The sequence below is a fragment of the Cornus florida genome, unplaced genomic scaffold, assembly GCF_030987335.1.
Source record: "Cornus florida cultivar Cherokee Brave unplaced genomic scaffold, ASM3098733v1 CherokeeBrave_3.0.0_Hap2_Chr04, whole genome shotgun sequence".
NCBI lineage: Eukaryota > Viridiplantae > Streptophyta > Magnoliopsida > Cornales > Cornaceae > Cornus > Cornus florida.
Window position 1 is genome coordinate 45,190,299 of NW_026775574.1, and position 14,252 is coordinate 45,204,550.

The window sequence follows — 14,252 nt, forward strand, 5'->3', positions numbered from 1 at the left end:
AGTACGGATTTAATCATGTACATTATGATTATGTTAAAGAACACCTTATGGTTACTTGTTTGACAGTTTTGGTTTGGGAAAGTTCTTAATAAAGTGAACTAACGTTTTTGGCTATTTTATTGTGTTTTGTGATGGTATTTTTGGTGATTTATACACATATGGTTTTATTAAGCTGTATTAGAATGTGTGTGTTGGGCTCATAAATGTCTATCACAGTGGAGTGATTGGTTTTGCTCAGGAAAACAGATATTTACTTGTGGTACATTATGTTAAGACAGGAGGATTACCAAGGAGTTTGTGAAAGAACTTGGGTAAATCAATATGGTAGTTTGGGTTTAGAAGGAAGAATCCCCAGGATAGAATGATAGTCTAAAAATGGGAAGATTATGGAGTATTTTTGTTTACTTTATGTGTTCTGCTCTACGGAGTTTTTAGAAATAGGGAATTTCTATAGATTTGGTTGGTGATACGTTTACATAATAAACCTTAGGATATTTACTTTTAGGCAATATTTCTATATAGGATGGACCGGTGACACTAGATATTGGTAGACTCAGATTTCTAGCAAATCTTTTGGTCTTGGACAGACACACTTATGACGTGATACTTGGGATGGATTGGTTACCATTGCCATGCTCAAGTTATTCGTTTTGGAAAGGTCTATTGTGTTCACCATACCTGGTCAGGACATGTATGTCGTTGCTATGCCACGTTCTAGCGAGGTCACTAGCACCTATTTATTCCATGTGGAGGAGGAAACGGAGGAGGGGACTACTGTACCATTGGATAATATACCAATTGTATAGGATTTCCCGGATGTATTTCAGGATATTCCAGGGTTGCCACCTAGTCGCGAGATCGACTTTGTGATAAACTTAGCTCCAGGCACTACACCTATTGCTAGGGCACCGTATAGGATGGCACCAGTGGAGATGTGAGAGCTAGGGATCAGATTCAGCAGCTACTCAGCCAGGGTTTAACTTGAAGAAGTATTTTACCCTGGGGAGCACCAATTTTGTTTGTAAAGAAGCAAAATGGTTCGCTTCACCTATGTATAGATTACAGGGAGTTGAACAAGGTTACGATTCGTAACAAGTATCCTTTGCCCAGGATTGATGACTTGTTCGATCAGTTGAAGAGAGCTACCTATTTCTCTAAGATTGATCTGCGGTCAGGATATCATCAACTTCGGGTTCGGGAACAGGATGTTCCAAGGACAGCGTTTCTCATTAGATATGATCTTATGAGTTTCGTGTGATGCCGTTCGGGTTGACTAATGCACTAGCGGTCTTCATGGATTTGATGAACAGAGTCTTCAGGGCTTACTTGGATCAATTTATCATTATTTTCATCGATGACATCTTGATTTACTCAAGGTCGGAGGACAATCATGTTAGACATCTTCGAATAGTTTTGCAGATGCTTCGTGAGCACCAGTTATATGCCAAGTTTGAGAAGTGTGAATTTTGGCAGCGGGAGGTGAAATTTTTGGGTCACGTGGTGTCAGAAAGGGGAATAGTGGTGGACCTGGCCAAGGTTTCAGTGGTGGTTGAGTGGGGACAACCTACATCACTTACCGAGATTTGGAGTTTTCTCGGTTTGGTAGGATATTACAGGAGGTTCATCCAGGGATTCTAAAAAATAGTAGGACCACTCACTCATCTGACTAAGAAGGGTGTACGGTTTATATGGGATGAACATTGTCAGAGAGCTTTTGATAAGCTGAAGACTAAGTTGACTTCTGCACTGGTTTTGTCTACCCTACAGAGTGGGATAGAGTATCTGGTCTACACGGATGCTTCATTGTAGGGTTTTGGATGTGTTATGATGCAGGAGAAGCGACCGATTTTGTATAGATCTCGGAACCTTAAGCCTCATGAGCTTAATTATTCAACACATGATTTGGAGTTGGCAACTATGGTCTTTGCCTTACAGTTTTGGAGGCATTATTTGTTGGGTGAATCCTTCAGGTTGTTTAGCGATCATAAGAGTCTGTAGTACTTGTTCACTTAGCGGGAGCTAAATATGAGACAACGCAGATGGTTGGAGTTTGTGAAAGACTATCACTTCTCTATACAGTACCATCCAGGGAAAGCGAATGTGGTGGCGGATGCCCTCAGTCGCCGACCTGTTGGTAGCCTTTCCGCTCTATTCACTACTGAGTGGAATGCGTTGAAGAAGGTGGATGAATTTTTGGATGCTTTCATGGCTTGCATGGTAGTTACACCTTTTATTATTCACAAGGTTTTGAAGGCACAACTAATGGATTAGCAGTGCATTGACAAAATTGCGGAGATAGCTTCCGGAGAGGTTCCATTCTACTACATTAGGGTTGATGGAGGTTTGAGGTACAAGGGATGGTTAGTGGTACCTTCTGCTAATGATTTGAGAAAGGATATGATGACTGAGACTCACCACTCTGAGTTCTTTATTCATCTAGGAGGCGACAATGTATCAGGATATGAAGCGGCAGTTTTGGTGGGTAGGTATAAAGGGGGACATTGCTCTTTTTGTTTCTCGGTGTAGTACTTATTAGATGGTCAAGATTGATCATCAAAGACCGTTAGGAGCTCTACAGCCACTGCCTATACCGGAGTGGAAATGGGAGAGCATTTCTATGGATTTTGTGGAAGGATTGCCAAATTCCTTCAAGGATCACAATTCCATTTGGGTCATCGTGGACAGATTGACGAAATCAGCTCATTTCTTGCCTATCCGTACTGACTTCACTTCGGAGTAGATGGCGAGACTTTACATTACTGCGATTGTGAAGTTACATGGCATTCCATTGTCTATTTTATTGGACAGGGATTCGAGCTTTGTATCTGGATTCTGGAAGAGTTTTCAGCAGGCTTTGGGTATAGAGTTGCACCTTAGTACTACTTATCATCCTCCGATGGATGGACAGATTGAAAGGGTTAATTAGATTATGGAAGATATGCTTCAATTGTGTGTTCTTGAGTTTGCTTATAATAATAGTTTCCAGAAGACTATTGGGATGGCACCATTTGAGGCATTGTACGGTCGATCGTGTCGATCGCCTATTTGTTGGATGGAGGTTGGCAATAGCAGATTCTTGGGTCCTAAGTTCATCAAGGATACTTCTAAGAAGCTTGCTCTTATTAGGGATCGTATGCGCACTGCTCAGAATGGGCAGAAGAGTTGTGCTGATCGGCGTACTCGTGCTTTGGAGTTTAAGGTTGGAAACCAGGTTCTACTCAAAGTGTCGCCTATGAAAGGTGTCATGCGCTTTAGGAAGAAAGGGAAGTTGTCATTATGGTTTGTCGGTCCATTCATGATCATGGATCACGTTGGAGCTGGGGCTTATCGGTTGACGCTTCCGGACCATTTGGATCGTGTGCATAATGTGTTTCATGTTTCCTTGTTGCAGAAATTTCTGCAAGATAAGGATTGGTATCAGTATATCGATGTTGGGGAGTTTGAGTTGCAGCCCGATGAAACTTATTTGGAGTCACCGGGTCATATTGTTGACCATAGGGAACAAATCCATCGTCACAAGGTTTTTCCTTTGGTACGTGTTCAGTGGAGTCATCACAACGCGGCTAAGTCCACTTGGGAATGGGAGGATGTCATTCGCTCACAGTTTCCTGAATTATAGGAAGAAGGTAAGAGCGAATTCCGAGGACGGAATTCCTTTTGTTAGGGGGGAAGAATGTAATACCCTTAATTTTAAAAAGGATAGTCCTAGTATTTTGGTTAATTATTTAATTGTATTTTTAATAATTTAATTGTTTAATTGCTGGTGTATTTGAATATTTGAATTTATTTGAAATTATTTATTTATTTATTTGCTTGATATTTGACTTAAGTGTGACTTGTTTTTATTATGGTGTTTTAATTTATTTAATTAGTTGTATTTTTGTATTTTATTCTTTTAAATGCTTAATTGGTTTTCATTAGGGTTTAGTTAACTATTTAATTGTGTATTCAATTTTCATTACGTGACTCATTGTTTTAATTGAACTTAAATGTGTTAATTATTTTAACGTGGTTTTGTTAATTGGTAGCACACATAGTCAAGTTAGGTTTTTATTCGATGGGCCGGGTAAATCAGTTAGGGTTTAATGGAACCTAGGATTGGTGACCTATAAATATACCAGTAATTCTCTGCCTAGGGTTTAAGATTATATTCACGATATAGTAAATGCAGAAGTAATTTTGGAGAAGTCTGGGAAGCAACAGAGAGGGACGAAATAGAGAGTTCATTGGGAATTTAGAACGATGTCGGTGTAAGGCAAGTTCTAATCCTAACTCTTTTCCTTAGGCTCATGTTCATTGCATCTCTGATACAATTCCAAGATTATATAAAGTTTAAAATTCAACTGGTATGCATGTTTGAGTTTTTAAACTGGGTGTGGTTGCAAGATGTGTATTGTTGGTTTTAATTTCTTCTTTGCATAACTTCTATTTTAAATTAATGTCAATTGATGTATTAAGCATTTAAATAGTCTAGAACCTATTGGAAAACACAAGAAGTAATCTGTATTACAGTGGTTGAATGGTTTAAGCGATAAGCGGTTATAAATTGTAAATGGTCTGTTTTAGATCCTTATTATTTAATTCAGGTTTAAATCTTGGTGGATCATTAGACAAAGAGGTTAATTATTTCTGGAACACACTAAGACTAGATTTTAACCTATTGAAACCTTAGCATTGAGAACTGTTGAAACTGGACTTCATGGGAGAAGACATCGTTGAAGGAAACTAGCAGATAGGAGGAGAGGAGGAACGAGGCGGCTCCATGGAATCATGGAGCCGGCTCAAGGTGTCTTGGAGGTGGCTCCACCACTTGTGGAGGCAGCTCCAAGAAGGTGGAGACGGCTCCACTTGTTTTGGAGCCTGCTCCACCTATTTTTTCTTTATATTTTCGTTTTCTGTTTGGTTTTCTTTTATGTTCCAATAACTCTGTTGCTTCGGGCTTAAATCTTGAAGGTAATAGGTTTAGTACAGGCTGTGTTGGGAGTAGTCAGAGAGGTTCTAAGCTTTATTAAAACTCCAGTAAATAGGCTAATGAAAATTAAACCAAAAGCATGTTTTACTTAAACCGTAGACGGAGTTAAACTAAATTAGATTACGGTGCATGGATGTAAAGGAGTTTAAATAGCTAAATTTTAGTACAATAATTCTCAGTGATGGATTACAGGGAATATGGTTCAGTAATCTCATATAAGTATGAAAATATACAGGTTTCTATTTGTCTTGATGACTATAATTGAACAGAAGGTTATTTTAATAAAATTGAGTTACTGTTCCTGGGAGGAAAGGATTTGAAATTGCTTAATCTTAGTATAGCAATCTTCATGGATGATTCTGTAGTTATGTTGGGTTCCAGTGTCTTGAAAACTAAGCCTGTGAAGTTATATACTTTGTTGTGCTTACTTGGAATAAATTGGTTTACATGTAGGTCCTGTATAGTCAATTATTAGATCGTGGAAAGTAGTATGTATAAGCCTGTTAAATTATAAGATTTTATCATGCTTAATAGGGTATAATCGATGCCTATATTTAACATAATATTATCAATTGTGGACTTATGGAATAGTTGGTATTTACTTATATATTTGTATTATCAACTGCAGGATGGATTGGATTGTATGCACCGGTATGTGATAGTGACATACCAGGAATGGTTTAGCTTCAAAATACTAAATCCAACTTGTATTGGAATAAGGGAATAGGTTATAAATAAATCCTACTTATGTATAGGCTAAGTCAAAGAAGCTGCACAAGCTGAATAACTAGCTGGATTACTTGTTATCTATGTTGAGTCAAAGAAGCTACACAAGCTGAATGGCCAACTGGATTTCTTATGGATGGAACATGACTTTAAATATATTTTTATGGTACCGCGATATTAGCTTGAGTCTCAGAGTCGACGGTTAGGGTGCGTATAGGCAGTAGGATGTGTAGCTGGATATGCTAGGTTGAAGTGTACCCTGTTAGGCTTAGGTACTCATGCCCACTCAGGTGTGCTTTGCATGTTGCCTTTTACTCAAGTTGAGATACTATGCATAGTCCAGTGAGAGTCCTTTAGTGTGGATATATAAATATATGCGGACTATATAGATATTATTGAGTTGGTTAGAATGTATATGCATATTGAGTCTCTGCTTGGATTATAGTAGGATAGAACTTGTTCGTGGGCCTGACCCACTTCTATTTTTCAGGAGTTTGATAGTTCCAGGCGTAGGCTGATCGTGCTGAGTAGAGACCATCACTCACTCTTCCGAAGACGTAGGACTTCTCTCCATAGCTTACTTCTGGATGTTCCATCAGTTATTTGTATCACAGTTGGATTATTATTAGGGGTCTACTAGAGATGGATTCCCGAGTTGTTAAATCTATTGAAGGTTTTGGATTATCCGATTTAAAAGGATTATTTTTAGTTTCTTCAAGCTTGTAATATTTATTCTTAATTCATTTTATCATCTGTGTTCATTTTAAAATATTAATTGTTTGATATTCCCTCGGGTTTGGGCCTGGGCCTGATCAACCCGTGTCTCGGATCCGAGGGGTATTACAGTTATTCCGGGCATTAACCTGCTGGAAAGACCACCCTAGTTCGCACTATCTCAATTAGGGAGAACTCATACCTCCCGCACTAGAGCCAAACTCTAGTCATATCACTTGTAACAATGTCCCAAGAGAATCCAAAATCATAACCAAGTTCAAGACTCATACACTATAATTAAGGCACGGCATATACACCACCTTCCATGCACAAGTATTTTGAAACCACACAAACCATGTCTTAGGGTTCGAAGTCTAAGTTGGCATACCAAATGACAAGTCCTCATCATGATATTATGCACAATACTATGCCACTAACTTATCATTTTAAATCAAGCCTCAACAATAAGCTTTATATACTATATTACAGTATTTTAGTAACAAGCTTCTAAAATAATTACAATTACCAATAGTAATCAACTAGAATGTAGGATTAACATCATAATAGTATAGTAATTCAAATTAATAAGAGTTCTATACAACATTAATAATCCTACTCAAGATACATACACAATATACATGTTTAAATGAATAAACCCTAAGTCAATCATAAGGATTTCCTATAGTATGCAATACTACAATTCTAAAAGCATGTACACAATAAATATTAAACCCCAAAGGATTATAAAACACTTAGAATATAAACATACTACCACCTCTACCTCAATAGAGAATTGAATCTCTATAATCCAAGCAACCAAGCTTAAAAATGAAAAACAATAATAGGGTTTTGAAAAGGAGAGCAAGAGGAAACTTTTGTTTCCTAAGGTTTTAAGTTTAAGGTGAGTGGAAGGAGACCAAAATGAAGAAGAAAGCTATTAACCAAGCTTTTCTCCAATGGTGGCTGGGTTTAGGTTTTAAAGAACAAGTGTAAATGATAAAGATGAAATGAAAATGGTGAGTGGAAGGTCTAGAAATCCTCCACTCACTATGTGTTCTTACACTACCTCTCACACCCACACTAATGCAAGACATATTTTGGTGCCTACACTTATCACAAATCAATGGGTCCTTCCTAGGCATAATCCTAAGCCTATACTTGTCAACCATCTAAGCCAATAAGTGCACCAATCCTATGCTAACAAGTGGGTGAATCTCCACCCTCCAAATGTCAATAGATTATGTTTCCAAGTCACTCTACCCCAATGCCAACAAGTGGCACCATGAGAATATGACACTTGTCACATTTTTCCAAAGATTGCAAAAAAGTCCTTTTTCAAAATATCTTCCAAATTAAATTGCAAAAAGGTCTCTAAACGAAAAATAATTATTTTACATAATTACACTAAAACCCCAAAATTTAATAATATTTACAATAAAGTATGCATCCATGCCCTTTACAAATAAGTATGCAACTAGAATGTATTTTCTACGAAAGTAAAAATACAATACTCATGGAAATCAAATATCATGAATGCATGGAAAACCAGAATCAAATCTGTGCACAAAAAGTGAGGTTATGTAAGGAAAAAAGATAAATGGGAAAAAGACGAAATAGGGAAAAGACAAAATAGGAAAAAGATGAAAAAAGAAAATCACCGAAAAAGGAAAAAGGAGGAAAATGACCGGGTCATTACAACCTACACTCCTTAAAAGGATTTCGTCCCCTAAATTGAGTCGTACCTAAAGGAGAGAACAAATTTGGATACTGAGAGCGAACCTCCTGTTCGAGCTCCCAGGTAGCCTCTTAACACCGTGATGTCTTCGCAAGACCTTAACTTATGGAATGGTTTTGGTCTGCAAAACCTGCTCCTGTGAATTAAGAATTTGAATTGGACCCTCCTCGTAGGTCACATCCTTATCAACAACATTTGTCCACCGTAAAATATGTGATGGATCCGACTCATACTTTCTCAACATAGAAACATGAAAGACGTCGCCAAATGATAAGCAACTTCACCGACGTGCTCTAAAATCTAAAATGGTCCAATGAACCTAGGAGACAACTTGCCCATCTGCCGAAATCTCAAAAGTCTCTTCTGTAAAGAAATCTTGAGAAAGACGTGGCCCCTTACCTTAAAAGACAAGGATCTCCTCCTCTTGTCAGCATAACTCTTCTGCCTGCTCTGAGCCATAGCCAACTACTGCCGAATCAACTTAATTTTTTCCGTAGTCTCAAGGACAATATCGGGACCCAAGGCAACTACATCACCTACCTCGGTCCAATAAACTGGAGATCTACAAGGTCTGCCATACAATGCCTCAAAAGGTGCTATGCTAGTACTGGTTTGGTAACTGCTGTTGTAGGCAAACTCAACCAAGGGTAAGTAGTCTTACCAACTACCCCCAAAATCCAAAATGCAAGCCCGTAGCATATCCTCCAATATCTGAATGGTACGCTTTGACTGACCATTAATCTGAGGATGGAATGCCATGTTGAAATGAAGCCTCGTCTCCAGAGCCTCTTAAAAACTCTGCCAAAAGTGAGACGTGAACCTAGGATCCCTATTCGAAACAATGGATACTAGACCCCATAAAGCCTGACAATCTGCTCCACATACAGTCCACTAAGTCTCTCTGCGTCATCTGTCACTGCTATAGGTAAAAAGTGAGCCGTCTTAGTCAATCTTTCAACAATGACCCAAATGGCATCATTCCTTTCCTTGGATCTCGAAAGTCCCGTCATGAAATCTATAGTGATGTGCTCCCACTTCCACTCTACCACTGGTAGTGGTTGCAACAAACCTGTCGGTCTCTGATGTTCAACCTTCACTTGCTGGCAAGTAAGGCATTTAGCCACGAACTGAGAAACATTCCGTTTCATGTCTTTCCACCAAAACTGTCTCCGCAAATTATAATACATCTTCGTACCAACAGGATGAACTGCGAGTCGAGAATGGTGAAAATCCCAAGGAACAATGTCACGACAAGACAAAGGAACAACCATCTTCCCTCTGTACCTGAGACCACTGCCTTAATGCAAGGTCCAACCCTCTACATTCTCGCCGCCTAAAATCCGATTGTGGATGGACTTCATCTCCCTATCCTCCTGCTGTGCCTCAATAACTCTGCCAACAAGAGCCGGTTGAGCCACAAGGCTAAGCAAGATAGCCGGTGAAACATCCTCATACAACTGTAAACCAAGATGTGCAAGCTCTTTAAGCATTTTCCATCTGTGGATGGAAATGCTAGCTAGAGTACCCCGTGACTTCCTACTCAATGCATCGGCCACCACATTGGCTTTCCCCAGATGATACTGCAACTTAAAGTCATCGTCCTCCATGAACTCAACCCATCTGCACTGTCACAAATTCAAATCCTTCTGAGAAAAGAGATATTTGAGACTCTTGTGATCGGAGAAAACCTTAAATTTCTCCCCGTATAAATAATGTCTCCACCCTTTCAAGGCATTGCCAATTCCAAATCATGTGTCGGATAATTCAACTCGTGAGTCTTCAACTATCGAGACCCATAAGCAACCACTCGTTCTGTCTGTATCAAGACACAACCCAATCCTTCCCGCGAAGCTTCGCAATAGACCACGTAACCCAAACCACGTTCAGGTATGATCAAAACTGGAGCTAATGTCAACCTGACCTTCAACTTCTGAAAAGCAAAGTCACAAGCCTCATTCTATATGAACTTGACTACCTTGCGAGTAAGTTAAGTCATAGGTGCCGCTAGACGAGAGAAATCTTGAACAAATCTCCTGTAATAGCCGGCTAGGCCAAGAAAACTCTGAACCTCAAACACTGTCTTCAGACGCTCTCAATCCATCACAAACTCAATCTTCGATGGATCCACCACAACACCACCCCCTGATACAACATGTCCGAGGAACTTTACTTCTGGTAGCCAAAATTCGTATTTCTCAAACTTGGTATACAACTGATTATCCCTAAGGACCTAAAACACTATCCTCAAATGATACTCATGCTCCTCTACCAAAGCTGAGTATACGAGAATGTCGTCAATGAACACCACCACAAATCTGTCAAGATAGTCACTGAATACACGGTTTATCAAATCCATAAAAGTTACTGGAGCATTGGTCAAACCAAATGGTATCACAGAAACTTATAATGGCCATATCGTGTGCGGAAAATGGTCTTGGATATATCCTCATCCTTAACCTTCAATTGATAGTAACCTGATCTCAAATCAATCTCCGAAAAGTATGTCGCTCCTTTCAACTGATCGAACAAGTTATCAATCCTTGGCAAAGGATACCTGTTCTTGATCATAGCGTGATTTAACTTGCGATAATCGATGCAAAGTCTTAAAGACCCATCTTCCTTCTTCGTAAAAAGAACTGGTGCTCCCCATGGTGAAGCACTAGCATGAATAAAGCCCTTACCTTTCAAATCATCCAACTGGCCTTTTAGCTCATCAAGCTCTGCTGGTGCCATACGGTACGGTGCCACAGAAATGGGTGCTATACTGGGAATGACATCAATGGCAAAAACAACTTCCCTTAAAGGAGGTAACTCTGTCAGTTCCTCTGGAAAGACATTAACAAATTCCTCAACAACTGCCGGAAGAACATGGCCCGAACTGTTATCCTCGTCAACTAGCAAACTAGCCAAGTAGGATCTGTGGCGATTCCAGTTACCAATGCTAAAAACCATCACTGGGTGGGAATCGCTCCGATCTCCTATAAAATGGAAACAATCTCCCTTAGGAGTGTAAACGGACACCCTCCCGCGGAAGCAATCAATCGTAGCCCGAAAAAATGACAACCAATCCATCCCGAGAATGACGTCAAAGCCCGTCATGTTGAGAACAATGAAATCAAACTCTAAGATTCGTCCAATTGTCTCAATAGCACAACCCTAACAAACATAATCCAAAGACACTGGACCCCTAGCTAGTATGTTAACACAGAGAAGACTATCCCGAAGTATGACTTCCAGACCCAAAGAATGTGCAAATGATACAGAAATGAAAGAATGTGATGCACCCGTGTCAACAAGAACCTATGCCCAAGAACTAAAAACTGGAAAGATACCTCGAACTGAAGAAGTGCTTGCAGAAGCATCTGCCTGCTGAAGAGTGTAGGCTCGTCCTTGAGTCCCTGAGCCCTGCTGTGAACTGCCATGATAGCCTGACTAATGTGTAAAAGCACTAGGTGTAGAACCCCTGGCTGGATAAGTGCCAACTGGTGCCACTGGCTGTGGTGCCTAAGGAACTCTAAAACCAGACTGAACCACTGCAGATTGTGCCAGTACCATCTGTGAATCTATGCCACTACATGACTTATTCAACAACCTTGGACAATCCTTCTTGAGATGACCTGGTCGCTTGCAATAAAAGCAAGCTCCCTGACCTATTTTCGTAGAATTGATGTCTGACTGGCCTGTGGTCTAGGCTGTGGGTAACGAGGCTTAATATACCCCGGTTGTTGACAATGGTAACAAACCACACCCTGGGCAGATCCCGTAGCTACAGGAACTGTGGGTACAGGACGAGTCTGCTACGGTGCCCCCTGTGAGTAAGTATTGTTCCTTGCTTTGGCCTTCTTCCACTGACTCCTAGAAGATGATGGATTTTCTCCGCGAGGCTGTTTGTGTGAACCCCTGATCCGTAATTGATCCCATTCCTCTGCCTCAGCTAGTATAGCCCTCTGGACTACCTTTCTGTAAGTCCTCAAATCAAGAATTGAGACCCGTAGCCTGATGTCAAGATGTTGTCCATCCTGAAACTTGATTGCCCTGGCCTCATCTATCGCTACCATATCCTCGGCATAACGAGAGATAATTAAATCGTGTCTCATACTCAATAACACTGATAGTGCCCTGATAAAGACCTGTGAACTGTATCCTCATCTCTTGCCTGACAGCCCTAGGAAAGAAGCGCTCGAAGAACAAATCTCTGAACTTATTCCAGTCATCAACTTAACATTGTGGACATTGGTCATAGACCTCCACCAAATATCTGCATCTCCCATGAACATAGAGGCTATCAAAGAAATCCTCAACCTGTCCGTGGGTACCGCCATACTATCCAACTTGCAAACCATAAGGTCCAACCAATCTTTTGAGACTAGCGGATCTGAACTCCCTACAAATGGATCAATCTTAACCCTCTGTAGTTGCATAAAGTACTCCATTACCTCATTCATTACTGGTGCCGGTGCTAGTGCCGGAATCTGTATCCCTACCACTTGCCTACGTATCAACTCTTGTAGGGATTCGGTGATCCCCTGATTGATTCCCTGAGCCACTCGCTCCTCATAAGTTAGTGCCCATGGTGGATTAGTATCCACGCCACGAACTGGAACCCTGGGCCTTCTCGGACCCCTCGTGATCTTGGTGTCATCCACCTGCTCCTCAATGCCTTGACGTGAAGACTCTCCATGTATGACAACCATGATGCTAAATGTACATAAAGAAAGAGGTCAAAATTTACATAAGTTATTATGACCGAGTGCAACTCACATTATGAATGCACGAAACACAAGGCAAGGCAAGGTATGCAACATATGGTCATGCTAAAGTAATCAAAGAAAGCCCTTAAAATAGTTAAGCACTTAAGCAAATAGGCACACATGTCAAACAAAGATACTTTTAACCACATAGGCATATAAACATAAAGACATGTCATACTAGCAAACGTGTTATCAAGAAAAACATAAATATGTTATAATGCCAAAACATGTTATCAAAAGCATACAAATATATCAAGATAGATCAACAAATTCATGTTATGCACCAAAAACCCATCGTCCTAAGGTATTCAAACCTAGGAGCTTTGATACCACTTGTGATGGCCTAAGTTTTTCAATCCGGTGCGTCAGTGATGACCCGAAAGTTAACCCGATAACGGGTCCAAAATGCGGAAGCAAAAGATAAAACAATAGTCATTTGAGACACAAATCATCTCTAAGGAAACAATGTGACATTCCATGATGTCACAGAACTTAAGGAAAGCGAAAGAGGAAACTAGAGTTAAAATGGGCTAAATTCGTCAATTAAGGGTAAAATGGTCAATTCACAAATAAAAGGAGAAAATTGACTCTAAACAAGTCAAACAAGGTGAATACAACCTAATCCAATCATTTTATAACATTCCAAGAGGTTCCAAGAACATTGGCCAAGAATCCCACAAAATTGCCCTTTCCCGGCTTAAGCAAAAACTGACATTACCTCACTAAAACATGAATAACTCCTACTACAGTTGGAATCTGAGAATGGTATAGGTACCATTGGAAATTTGACTCAAAATCCTTGAGTTTAGGCTCGAGAATCACCCCATTTAGATTAGAAATGAAGAAGTTATGACCCTTTGAAGTTGGAACTTCAGTGCTAAAACATAACTAAGAGGCTGTGTGAATGCAAGCTATTTTAGTCGACTAAAATAGAGTTTCGGACTATCAAACTGGGCATAATTTTGCTGAAAACATGATTTTTGAGAGGAGGTTGTTTCGGTAGACCGAATTAGGCCATCGGTCGACCGAAATGGTCCTGAACAGTGAAAAAGCCTACTAGAAATGAGTTTTTATTGTGTAATGAGTTTCCCAAATGCCATTGGTCGACCGAAATGGAGTTTCAGACGACTGAAACAACTCAAAAAGCTGCTGTAAGACCTTCTATATGCCAAATGTGTTAAGGTTTAACCTATGCTTCAAATCCCCTCATGAATTGGTTCAAAAATGAAAGTTTAAAACTGATTTTTAATGAGATTTGAGTATGTGAGCATGTCAACAACCTTTAAATGAATAAATGAATGTATTACAACAAATTGTGGTCTTATACATGTCCATTACAAGAATTTCATATGCC